This window comes from Leucoraja erinacea, unplaced genomic scaffold, assembly GCF_028641065.1.
Source record: "Leucoraja erinacea ecotype New England unplaced genomic scaffold, Leri_hhj_1 Leri_563S, whole genome shotgun sequence".
In the NCBI taxonomy this organism is placed as follows: domain Eukaryota; kingdom Metazoa; phylum Chordata; class Chondrichthyes; order Rajiformes; family Rajidae; genus Leucoraja; species Leucoraja erinaceus.
The window spans coordinates 84,956-97,584 of record NW_026576469.1 but is presented as its reverse complement, the minus strand read 5'-3'; the positions used below and the strand labels follow the sequence as shown (position 1 = coordinate 97,584).

At 43.9% G+C, this 12,629-nt stretch overlaps 1 long non-coding RNA gene across 1 annotated transcript; it reads left to right on the top strand.

Moving 5' to 3' along the window:
• The first annotated feature begins 12 nt into the window (after positions 1–12).
• On the top strand, positions 13–6,964 carry LOC129694164 (uncharacterized). Its single transcript, XR_008722971.1, has 3 exons — positions 13–1,518; positions 4,411–4,510; positions 5,542–6,964. It is a non-coding gene; the product is annotated as an uncharacterized LOC129694164 (long non-coding RNA).
• Positions 6,965–12,629: the final 5,665 nt, after the last annotated feature.

Here is a 12,629-nt window from a genome sequence, read left to right as displayed (position 1 = left end):
GGATAGTGTCTGGGGTGATCGCTGGTCGGCCTGGACTCATTGGGCCGAAGGGCCTGTTTCCCTGCTGCATCTCGAAAGTGTAAAGCCTTCATTAGTTTTGAGAAGGTAAATATATACTGAGGTTTGCTAAACTGAAAAAGCCTTCAACTAAATTTTCAGTGCCATTATAAGTTAGACTGAGATGGCTGGCCTCATACAATGAGAAAGCATTATATCATGCACAGGTTCAATTTCTAATATTAAAAGTAAAATGACAAACAATAGAGACAGATTTTGGGAATCACTGACAAATCTGGAAAGTACACCAATATTTGTCATTTTACCGAATTTACCCCTTTATATATATTAACATTTGAATAGTTCACCATAAAGGTCAGTTTTAGACATAATGGGCAAAAGGACGGCTTCTGGCGTTGTGTCAATCTGATTAATTTTAACTCCCAATTTTTATGTTTGGTGTTCATAATCATTGGGTTCCATCCAGTGTGCACAGTATCTGCGTCTCTGTTACTACCGATCATTTACGGATCAATATTTTTCAAGGGAAGTATTTAAAATACATCAAAGCAAATTGGTAGAGCGTTGGTGAATTCATTTTAGCTTGATACCAAGTAACTACATTTGGGAAATTGAAAGGGTTGTTAATACAGCGACTTTGTTGTTCCGTGGTACAACTGTTTTGTGAATTCATGTGCAAGGAAGTAAACGTTTCTATTAATATTTAGGATACTATTATTTATGAGGGAATAAAACTTTAAATCACAAACAGAAGAACATTCTCGTGTTTTATACCTTCTGGCCAAAGTACAGCAAGTGAATATGTAAACTGAGCAATAGTTAAGCTGTTTGACTTCTCCAATGCTTCCAATGTCAACAACTATTCTGTTGATGGTTGACCTGCCGCCAGTGCACTGATGATCACATTGGCAGCATATCTCCCAACAGCTTCAGGATGGATGACCTTAATTCTGACAACGCGCTGCTAAACGCACAGTTGGTTCAGTACAGGGAGGTGCTAAACCAGATCCTGTCTTTGTAGGATAATCAGTTGAAGGAGTTGTTGCAAAATCAACAATAGCAAATTAAGCATCTTGAGAATGAGAAATCCATCTTCAAAGAGCAATGGATAGTTGTACAAAGACCGCTTAAACAAAGTCCCTTAAAGATCCCTTAAACAAACTAATCTAAAACAAAGTAATGAAGGCCGAAACCCCTTGAAGAAACTGAATTTGAAAATCTCAAGGTACTAAAGATGAAGTCATGACATTGCTCATTGGTAGGACTTGTTCCTCAGGATGCATATGATGACTAAATATTTGTGTATTTATTTATTTTTTAATTTAAAAGATTCCAAGATGGACACAGCAAAGATATGTTGTAATCTTGTTTTGCATTCATGTGTGTATAAACATTGAGCACTATTTTCATTTTGCAGGAAAATGAAGAACTGGAAGCAACACAGCAGGAGCGCACAGAGGAAGATCCGTCCTCCAGCAAGACGGAATTGCCTGACCTAAGGTTTGATTCTACTTGGACTGGGATATCAGTTGCATTTCTATTGTGCCATATGATCAAATGGGATTATCCCTTGATGCTTTGGCCAGCAAACAACGTTTGAAGTGTGGATGATGGTAGCAAACACGGCTGTCAATTTTCGTAGGGTGGTGTCGTAGAGCCACAAATGATTCAACTCCTTGACGAAGGAGAATCCGTCTGGTTAAAGGAGGACATTCTGTTGCGAATGGCTGAACAGCTTTCATTTGGTTTGTTTTAGATTAGTTTAGTTTAGGGAGAATCTAAATCCAAGCTGACTATCAACACGCATTTGGGATTGTTTCAGTTCAATACGCTTCCATTTGGCATATCATCAGCCCCTGGGATTTTTCAAGGGTTTATGACACAAATTCTAGACGGAATTGAAGGTGTGGTGTGTTACTTGGATGACATCCTCATCTCAGCCCCTGGCAGGCAGACACATGATGAAAGGTTGGAAGTGGTACTCAAATGCTTTGAGACACACAGTGTAAGAGTGAAGGCACAAAAGTGTGAGTTCTTTCAGAACTAGGTAGAGTACTTGGGTCATAAGATAGACAAGGATAGTCTACACCCCACCATGGGTAAAGTTGATGCGATCAGGAACGCGCGCACTCCCAGAAACATATCTGAGATACGATCCTTTTTAGGATAAGTGCATTATTGTGGGAAGTTCGTGCCATGTCTGTCCACCTGTTTACATCCCTTGAACGAACTCTTGAGAAAAGATGTACCATGGAAGTGGACACGTGAATGTGACCGAGCTTTCAAGTCATGTAAAGCTCAGTTGGTAGAGAGTCCAATACTTGTTCATTACAATGTCATTAATCCAATGAAGCTAGCATGTGATGCTTCACCATACGGTGTTGGTGCTGTCTCTCATGTGCTAGTACATGGAGAGGAGACGCCTATAGCATTTGCGTCTAGTACACTCAGTTACAAATAGAGCAAGAGGATCTTGCATTAAATTTTGGCGTTAGGAAGGTTTCACAAATACTTGTATGGTAGAAGGTTTGTAATCGAGACAGATCACCAGCCGTTGACAGTGATCCTAAATCCAAAAGCACACATACCAACTCTGGCAGCAGCCAGAATGCAAAGATGGGGCATTGATATTGACTGCATACCAGTATCAGCAATACTGACGCCATATCTAGATTACCTTTGGAATCGGAGGTTACCCCAAACAGAGAGAACGTGTTTTATTTCTCTCATGTAGATGAGTTACCTATCACTTCAGGGGACATTGGGAAGGCTACTCGCACTGACAGACTTTTGTCAAGAGTGCAGGAGTATGTTACAAATGGATGGTCAAACAAATCGCCGGATTCAGAGGCAGAACTGAAACCATTTTTTTGTACGTAGGAATGAACTCTCAGTAGACAAAGGGTGTGTCACGTGGGAAGCGAGAGTTGTAATCCCTGAAAGATACAGAGTGAAATTGCTAGGAGATCCTCCTGATCAGCATTTGGGAATGTGTCTAACAAAGAGTCTAGCTAGAAAAACTATCTATGATGGCCTGGTGCAGAGTTAGATGGACAACAATTGTTCATTGTGATTAATAGTCACTCCAAGTGGGTTGAGATGTTTCCAATGAACAAAACGACATCCAGCAAAACAATAGACATTTTGCGAGGACTGTTTGCGTCCGATGGATTTCCAGAGGAAATTGTGTCTGATAACGGACCTCAATTCTGTTCACAAGAGTTTGCACAATTCATGAAAGGGAATGGTGTAAAACACACTAGAGTCGCTCCATACCATTCCGCTTCAAATGGAGCAGCAGAACGCACAGTGCAAATTTTGAAGTGTACATTAGTCAAACAACTGCTGGATCCAAGTCCAAAGAAAAGCCAGTTGGCTCTGTTTCACAGACTGGCTAACTTGAGATGATGAACTAAGGAGAGGTTCTGCAGAGGAAGCATTGCTTGTAGTTGAATTGAGTCACCGAGTTGAATGTAGGTGCTTGTTTGCTAACATGGTAATAAAATGGCACATCCATTTCGCCCATCACTTTTAGCAACCTTGGAAAAATAAGATGTCATTAGTCTTTGGACGCACTAATGACATCTTATTCTTCCAAGGTTGTTAAAAGAAACACGTTAGTTACTTTAGACTTTAGAGATACAGCGTGGAAACGGGCCCTTCGTCCTACTGAGTCTGCGCCGACCAGCAATCATCCCGTACACTAGCGCAATCCTACACACGAGGGACAAATTACAATTTTAACCAATCCAAATAGCCTATAAACCCTTACGTCTTTGGGATGTGGGAGGAAACCAGAATACCCGGAGGAAACCTACGCAGTAACAGGGAGAAGTTGCAAACTCCACACAAACAGCACCTACAGTCAGGATTGAACCTGGGTCTCTGGCGCTGTAAGGCAGCAATTCTGCCCCCACTGTTACTTGATAGAATCTGACGAACCATGTGGAATTACAGAATTCTGCTTGTACTAGCATTGAATGATTTATCCACTTAATGCCCTTTCCTCTGACATGCGCCTTTGAATTGTTTTAAAAAATATATATTTTCATTGAGTCATTTTTACCACCTTTTTCAGGGAATATAACCTAGGTCATAATTTGCAGAGTGAAAAATAATTTCTCCTCCTCTTCCCCTGGCATTTTTGCTAGTTTCTATACCCTTGCTTCCTCCAATTCAAGAAATGGTCTTTCCTGTTCTGCTCCATTAAACCACTTGTAGAGGAATCCACTGACTGCAGAAAGCAGCTGCTTCAAAGTCCTTGGAGAAAATTCCTTGAAAGCCGTGTGTTATCAGCCCTCGGTATCTATAACATTTCATTGAGAAGGTGGGGTTACTGTGTTACCGTTTATAATGCTGTTTTCTTTCCAAACATCGACCTCTTCCTGTCAGACCAGCGCCCAGGAAGTACAGCATCAGTCTGGCGTCATTCGAGGAATGCGAGGAGGATTTGGAGATAGACCCCAGTGAAGAGGTGGTGGTGGTACGGAAGGTGTGTATTGCCCATCAATTCTTCCTTTTCTAGTTGTAATCTAATTTCTAGACATTTTACACTCTATCTTGCACCCACCCCCACCCCAGTGAACTGGGCAACTCTGGAAAACCTGCTTCTATGTACTTACTAACTAATAAATAGGATACATAGTACATCGGTTTGGAGTGGGTGATTCAGGCATCAACACAGAAAACCTGGCCTGGTTTCTTTGTCCAGCCTCGATGTCTGCACGTGGTGTCCCTCCCCTCACCCAGCAACTCCTCCTCTCCTGCGAGACATGAGGTGTTTGAGTTACTCTCATGTCGCACTCACGCGAATCGGTTTTCAAATGCATATCTCCAATCTCTCTGTTTCAGTATGAAAGAGCGCATTGAATACAAGCCAAGGTGTAAGCCAAATCTCGAAATGAATGCAATAAATTTAGTTATCTCATCTTAACCAAAAGAAATTCTTAAATGTAGAGACACCTTTCTAGGAATACAGAGAGCAGGAAAAAACAGCTGATGAAGGTTCATCTTTCCCCACCTTCAGCTTGCTGTATAGTGTAAGAATGGATACGTCACCCATCACCAAGGAATCCAAGACTAACCATGGAAGCACTGTCATTTTCTGATTGACTGCGACAGAGGATTGTTTAGAATCTAGACCTCCTGTCCAATAGTTCACCAAGGAATCCACATTGCTTGTTTGCTCATAGAATAGTGCATTCATTTGGACCATAGTATTGAAACCGCTGCCACCCATTCGTACATTATAATACAGATCTTTATAACATGATAATAAATACAAATCTTCACATCTGTACCTTGGTATTTTACTAGCTTAATTCTGAAAGAACTGATTAGTTGAGGTTCATAAGTGATAGGATAAGAATTAGGTCGTTTGGCCCATCAAGTCAACTCCTTGATTGAATCATGGCTGATCTATCTCTCCTTTGTAACCCCATTCTCCTACCTTCTCCGCATAAACTCTGAAACCTGTATTGGGTTGATGTTAGTTAGCTATTGACATCTGTTTCTGTTTTGCAGGCGAAGAGGCGAGTGAATTTTTTCAAGCGCCTATTTACGGCTAGAAAATGAAGACTTCACGGACCAGGTCACGCTACTTGGTCTTGGCGTACTTTGCGACACCACATTTGCCTAGTTTACGTGTGCCTGGCGAGACGTTTGTAGATGCACTACAGATGGGAATGACACCAATGTATTTATCAAAGTTGTTAATGTGTTAAACACTGACCTCGGGTGTATAAATGAATACTGTATTGTTCATGTATGAAAAGTATGAACGCAGCTCCCAGCGATGCATGTTGGTGTTGAACCGGCCGACCCCTGTACGGAGCCGATTCAGGGCGACCCACTCTTTGCAGGGCATGTCCGAGCCAGGTGGGGCTGTGGTGTTTGGTGCAACAGTGAATTGAAGAGGTCGGGAAGTCTGTTCCCAGCTGGTTCTCCAAGCTCCTAGTGTGTTGAAACCGGAGCCACAGAGGGTGGCTGCGTGACGGGAGAAGTGGCGACGAGATGACAGGCGTTGAGGTCCCAGTTGCTGTGAGTCCTGGGCGAGGTGGTGCAAAGGATGTTTGGTGTCCGATGGGGCCTTGCACACCAGCCTGTTGGTGAAGTACTCTCTGCGAAGCTTGGCGGGTGTGATACCTGCGAGCACTGGCAGAAGATCCGGAGTAGGACGTAGGCAGCCGGTGATGATCCGCATGGTGTCGTTGAGGATGGCGTCTAGTTTGCTTGTATGAGCGCTGCGGCATCGTGCTGGGGCGGTGTACTCAGCGGCACTGTCAAGTCTTCTAATGTTTTTGCAGATTCCCCGCGTGAAAGGGATTTGATTTATCTACCCCGAAATGATGAACTGGATTCACTCAGACCAAACACTTCTTTTCCACCTTTTATTTTCTCTTCCTTTTATTTTGGAAGATTAGTCTTTAACAGTTTTAAGTCTTTACCAGGTGAAAAACCTTTAGACACAAAGGTAAAAAATATACACATTACTGTAACCAAATATAAATAACAGAAAATTACATGTATCTAACATTCCAACTCATAGCAGCCATTTTGTTTTTTAAATAATTTTCACATTTCATTAAATGAAAAATACAGATAATGCCCACTACTGTTACCAATTTTTTAGCTTAATATCATGTGAATCTTTACTGTTTTTTAACACATTTTATCATATTTTTTAAAATGCAATTATTTAAACTAACACCACACATAGCATATAAGTATTAGAAATGAGCTCACATTAGCCCTTAACCCCACAATGAAGCAGGATGCACTTTACATAGACAACAAACACTATCATCACCCTGTCATCTTGGTTAACAAACACCACCAATATTTCAAACTTTCTCAATCAACACGTTAGTCAGACAAGTTTCTCAGATATTAAAGGGTTAAACAGAGTCTCTGGGGCTGCAGTCTTCGGCTCAGTTCATTTAGAGTTCAGTCCTGCTTGCCTTTTCTGGCTATCGCGACATTTAGAGTTCAGTCCTTACCGGCTGCCAATCGGGTCTGTAGAAAATCAGTCCTGCTTGCCTTTTCTGGCTATCGCGACAGTCTTTTCGGACAGTCTTTTTGATTTACTGTTCAAGTTTTGCTGCCCGCAAGTCTTTTCTGTCTTCACTGGCTTCTGGTGCTGTGTGCCCTTTTGAAAGCCCCGGGCAGAACTCGGCAGGCTGGGGTTCCGCCCACTTTAATCTCTGTCTCGTGATTTCAATGTAGCATTTTTCTGCACCTGTTCTTTCATTTCAGTTTGACTTGACACCTCCCACTCGATCTTCCAATGGAACCACTTGGGAGATCGACGCTTTAAAGTCAAACTTTGAAGTCTAGGTTTGAACTTGGTCTTTATAGGCTACCAGTCGATCTGTTGTGGTGCTTGGGAAAGTTGTGCCCAATTGCGCAGCACAAAAAATGTCGTTTAGAGCATTTTCTCGTTCTCTTATTGTAATGACTCCTGTCAAAGAGATGGCCTCCCACTTTGGATTGTTTAGGGCTTTGTTCTTGCCAAGAAACCTCTTCGCTGCTCTCCAAATCCATGCAACTGTCTTGATCAGTCGAGTTAGAATGCTGAACCGCTTGACATCAACAAGGTTCTGAATAGCTGACCCTGCAGGTGGTCTCTTTGGGTTTGTTGGTTCCGGTTCTTGTTTCTCTACTTTGGCTCTTGATAGTGCTGCAACAAAAGCTTTCTTCTGTAACTTGTTGATGTTCTCTCTGGCAGTGGCAGCCAGTTCTTTAGCTGATTTTATTGGCCACTCACTCACAGGCAATACCAGGAACTTCAGTCCATTTTGCCACTCCGAATACTGATCAAGGTCTTGAGGGCTGGCACCTCTGGTGATTACATCAGCGATGTTTTGTGGGCCAGGAATCCACCGCCAGTCCTGAATGTTGGTGCTTGTTTGAATCTCTCCAATCCGATTGGCGAAGAATGTCTGAAATCCGTAGCTTTCTCGCTGTATTGCACCAAGGATTGTTTGGCTATCCACAAGATGATACCACTTCTCCACTTGAATTTGACTGTGTAGCTCAAAATACTTCTTTAAGCGTGAGGCGAACACTGCTCCGCACATCTCTGCTTTAACAGCGTCTCCTCTATGGTCCAAGGGAGTTAACTTGGCCTTGGATTCCACAAGTCTGACAATTGGGCCATGGTCTGAATCCCATCTCAGGTACATCATAAGGTAGGTGTGCTCACTTCCGTCAGAAAAGGTGATCCCCAAGGGTTCAGTTGCGGAGCAAGAGGGAGTCAGTGCCCTGACGAACTTGACTTTTCCAAGTTGTACGTACTCTTCAAAGAGCTTAATTGCATCCTCCCTGAGCCCATCTGAGAGTGCCATGTCCCATGTGTCTCTGACCGAACAGCTTCCCTCTTTTGCTTCTTGGAAAGCTCTGCGTACTAAAATCGCTCCCTTTTGCTTAACAGGAGCCACTATGCCGATGGGGTCATATAGCCCTGCTACCTGGCTGAGAAGCTCTCTTCTTGTTAGGGGATTTGGCGTCTGAGTTTTGATTTGCTCTTGTAGAAGGCCTTGACCAAGCCGCATCTTTTTCTTTCTCTTGGAGAAATTGATTCCCACCATAACGTGGAGCATGTCCTCTTCAACAATGTAGCCCAGACCAAGTGCCTTGTTATCATCATCATGCATTTGGTTTGGTAGGATCATGGTCTTTGTTTTGCTTTTCTTTGCTATCACTGTCCTCCTTCCTCCCACTTTGGCCAGACAGAACCCAAGGCTTGAGCTCAAACCCACCAGCTTTCAGGATTCGTTCCACATTTGCTGTGATGATTCTCAACTGGTCGAGGCTGTTGTGAGATGTGAGGATGTCGTCAACATAGCTGTCTTTCTGGAGTACTTGCTGCTCATCCTTGAGGTGGGTAAAAGAAGGAAGATTAGCAGTCTCACGCATTGCCAACTGTGCAATGCACCCCGCAGGTTTGTCTCCGATGTTCACTCTTGTGATAGCATACTCTCCCAGCTCCTCATCCTCGGAATCTCGCCAGAGGAATCTGTGTAAGTGTACTTCACGGTCCTCCAACCAGACTGAGTTATACATCTTCTTTATGTCTCCCAGAGCAGCATAGATTCTGCCTCTGAATCTGAGGAGGACGGTGCGAATTTGGTTGAGGACGTCTGGACCTTTCATCAGCAAATCATTTAAGCTGACGCCATTGCACTTTTGGCTGCTGTTCCACACTAGTCTCACTGGGGTCGTGACAGAGTGGGGGTTTGGAGCAATAAGGTGACTCACATACCACACTGGTCCCTTCCAGTTTGCAATCATGTCTTCGGACAATTTGATTGCAGCCTTTCGGTCCACCATGTCGTGCACCTGAGCTGTGTAGGCACTTTTCCATTCAGGTTCTCTGGATAGCTGCCTCTCCGTCCTGAGAAATGTGGCTTCCACTGTCCTTTTATTATTTGGTAGAGAAGCTGGGTCTTCCAACCAAGGATAGCTAGCATGCCAATGTGGGTCTTTACTGTGACGGTCTCCTGTTACGTAGGTGAGGCCTTCCCTTACCACTTTGAGCTCTCTCTCTTCAGCAAGAGTCATTTCTTTTCCGCCTGGCTGGCAGTTTCCACAGCGGCAACCCCCGCACTTTGGCTCGCATGCTGCTCCAATGCTATCCCACTTCCACCAATCCAAGAAGTCCCGATTTGCGGTTGATGTACGTGACTTCTGGACTTTGACGGCGACCTGTCCGTTTGGTGAAAGTTCCTCAGGGACTGGGGCAGTGAGCTCCTCATACTTTAAAGCAGCTGCTCTCATTGATCTTGCGAAGTGTGTTTTGGACATGTGGGCTGACATGGTAAGCTTCTCAAACAGCTCAGGATGACAACCTCCAACAGTCTTTCCCAGTGGTCCATCCCACAGAATGAGATCTCCAACAGTTCTAATCCTCTGAGGCGCTAGCTGACCTTCTCTATGGCTTATGAGCAAATGTATCTCTTTTGGTCTCACAAGTTCCTCAAGTGGGACGTCTGGAAAGAACTTTTGCAGCTGCTGTGGTGTCACATGTTTGTGAACATCTGCAATGCTGTCCAATCCATAACAAACTAACTGGTGCGACTTGAGTGTGCCCTTGGGAGTCTTCACTCGGATCTTTAGAAGGTAGCGCCTCGTCTCTACGTGGACCTTCATCCCCCCCCCCAACTCCATGGACGATAAGCGTGATGTCTTCACTCCTAAGGTTCAGTCTACTCGCAGCCTTGTGAGTTATGTAGTTGGTATCTGAAGCCAAGTCAATTAATGTCCCAACCTTTTGTCCAGTATTTGCTACAACCTCCAGAAGCATCATAATCACTGGATGCTCTTGCAGTCCACCTTCCTTTAGGAGGCTTGGCTGATGCTTTGCAGTGTTGAAGGCTCTTGATGCAGTGTTGGAGAACACATCCCTGCATTGTTTTGCCAACTCTGGTGGAAGTTTGCTGAAAAACTCCTCTTGGTCCACTGTATATTTCTTCTTGCCTTTATCTTCCTCTGGACCAAATTTACTCCTTCTCTGATCCACACTGCTTTTCCTCATCTCATAATTGGGGCACAGATAAAAATGATGCTCAGGAGTCTGTTCATCCTTGCAGATTTGATTTTTACACAGATATGCAGGTTTGCAGTATGAACCATCATCATGAACTTCAAGACACTTTTTGCATGCTCCCAACTTCTTTACTGCAGCTCTTTTCTCTGTCAGCTTTAGCCCTCGAAACTGCTTGCAGAAGTACAGCTTCCTTTTATGCTTTTCGTCCCCACAGACTACACAACTTGTGTGGTCATTTCCTGACTTGGTAGACTTGGTTCTGGCATGTCTTGGTTCAGTCCGAGTTTCCTTTCTACTCGGCTCCTCGTCCCTCAGTTGCTCGAGCTGTTCGTATATGCTCTCCTGCTCTTTGAGAAATGACAAGAGACTGTCAAACCGTTTCTCTGGTGCCACAGCATTCCTCTTGTCAGCTACATAAACCAGCCATTCCTTCTTGAGGGTTTCTGGAAGTTTGGTTTCAATTGATTTTGTCATCAGTGGATTTTTAATAGCGCCTGTGTCTCCGAGATCACTCAAGTCCTTAAGCGCCTTTTCCACAGCTTGAATTAATTCCACTATTTTACGTGGCTGATGTCCTCTGACAGGTGGGATTCTCTGAAGCTCCTCCACTATCTCAATAGCAATAGCTGTTTGATTTCCAAACCGGTTCTTTAGGACACGAAAGATATCATCTGCAGTGTTATAACTTGTGAGGTGGAGGTCTCTTGTAATTTTGTCCTCCAGACTGTCCAGCAATTGAACCTTCTTCACCTCATTTGATCCAGTGGGTTCACCTTGCTTTTGCAGTGCTTCCCAACCCTTCCTCCATCTATAAAAGTCACGCTTGTTTCCAGTAAACTTAGGAAGGGCCGTGGGTTGAACGGCAGTAGCTGAGGCCCAGTCTTCTATTGCAGCGGCAACTGAGTTAGTTGAACGGTAGCCCCAGGTGGTGCTGTGGCAGTTAGTCTCCGGTGAAGACGCAGGGCGAACCAAAGGTGGGGATGGAGTCTTTGTGGAGCTTGGTAGAAGGTGGCTTGTATACATTGATGACCGTGACACCTTCGACTTGCGTTGTTGCCCATTCCACGTCGGAGGGGAAACTGCAATCGCTTTCCATTTTGCTGTGTTCCTTACAAAAGTGGCAATCCCGTGGGTGTCGCTCTTGGTGTTGGCTGCTCGGGTATAACCAGGGATCTTCGGATGGGAGCTATCACTTTTGTCAATCTCTTGGAGCAGAATTGCAATGACTTTGTGGGTCTGTAGCAGATGTTCATTGATGGTGGCCTTGGCTTTGGTGAGGTCTTCTGCATTCGGCTGCAGCAGGGTGATGCCATCCGGTTCGACACCTGTAGATGCTCGCCATAAAAAGGACGCACGCTCCTGGTTGGCGCTAAGCTGCGGCGACTGAGCTCAGTTGACAGTGTTCACCACAGGGAGGTCGACAACATGATTCCTATGTGTTATATAAAACAGTTATATAAAAGCTCTAAATGCAAAATGATGTATATTTTTGAAGTGTTAAAGAAGGTTATTTAACTGTTCCTCGGGAGTTAGGATATCAGAGAAAGATTATATTGAGAGATTATATTTCTACTTGGAAATGCGTCTGTACATTTAAAGTGGTGCTGCAGATTTGAGGAAAGCACTGAGTGCATTAGAATATAATCTATTACTCTCATGTTCGTTATGTTGCCATTAGGGTACAATTTAGAAATGCACTTTTGTTAATTATTTTGTTTGACAAAGTTTTTATTAAAAGTTACAATTCGTTTTGACTGTTTTATCACCTGTATTTATATTTGAGTGAAAATCGCGACCAAAAGATGTCCTTAAATTGTGTTACTTGTTTACTGCCATAATGTCACTGCCATAGTGGCTACCAGGGGTATTTAGCTGCACCTTGACCCACTGCACTTCTATGGTAGCACAAGTATACTGGCCACCAGCATTAAGGATGTCACACCCCAGCCACTCCGCCCCTCTCCCATCAGGCACGAGGTATTGAAGTTTGTAAACACACACCTCCAGATTGAGAGACAGTTTCTTTCCAGCTGTTATCAGGCAACTGAACCATCCCACCAACAAT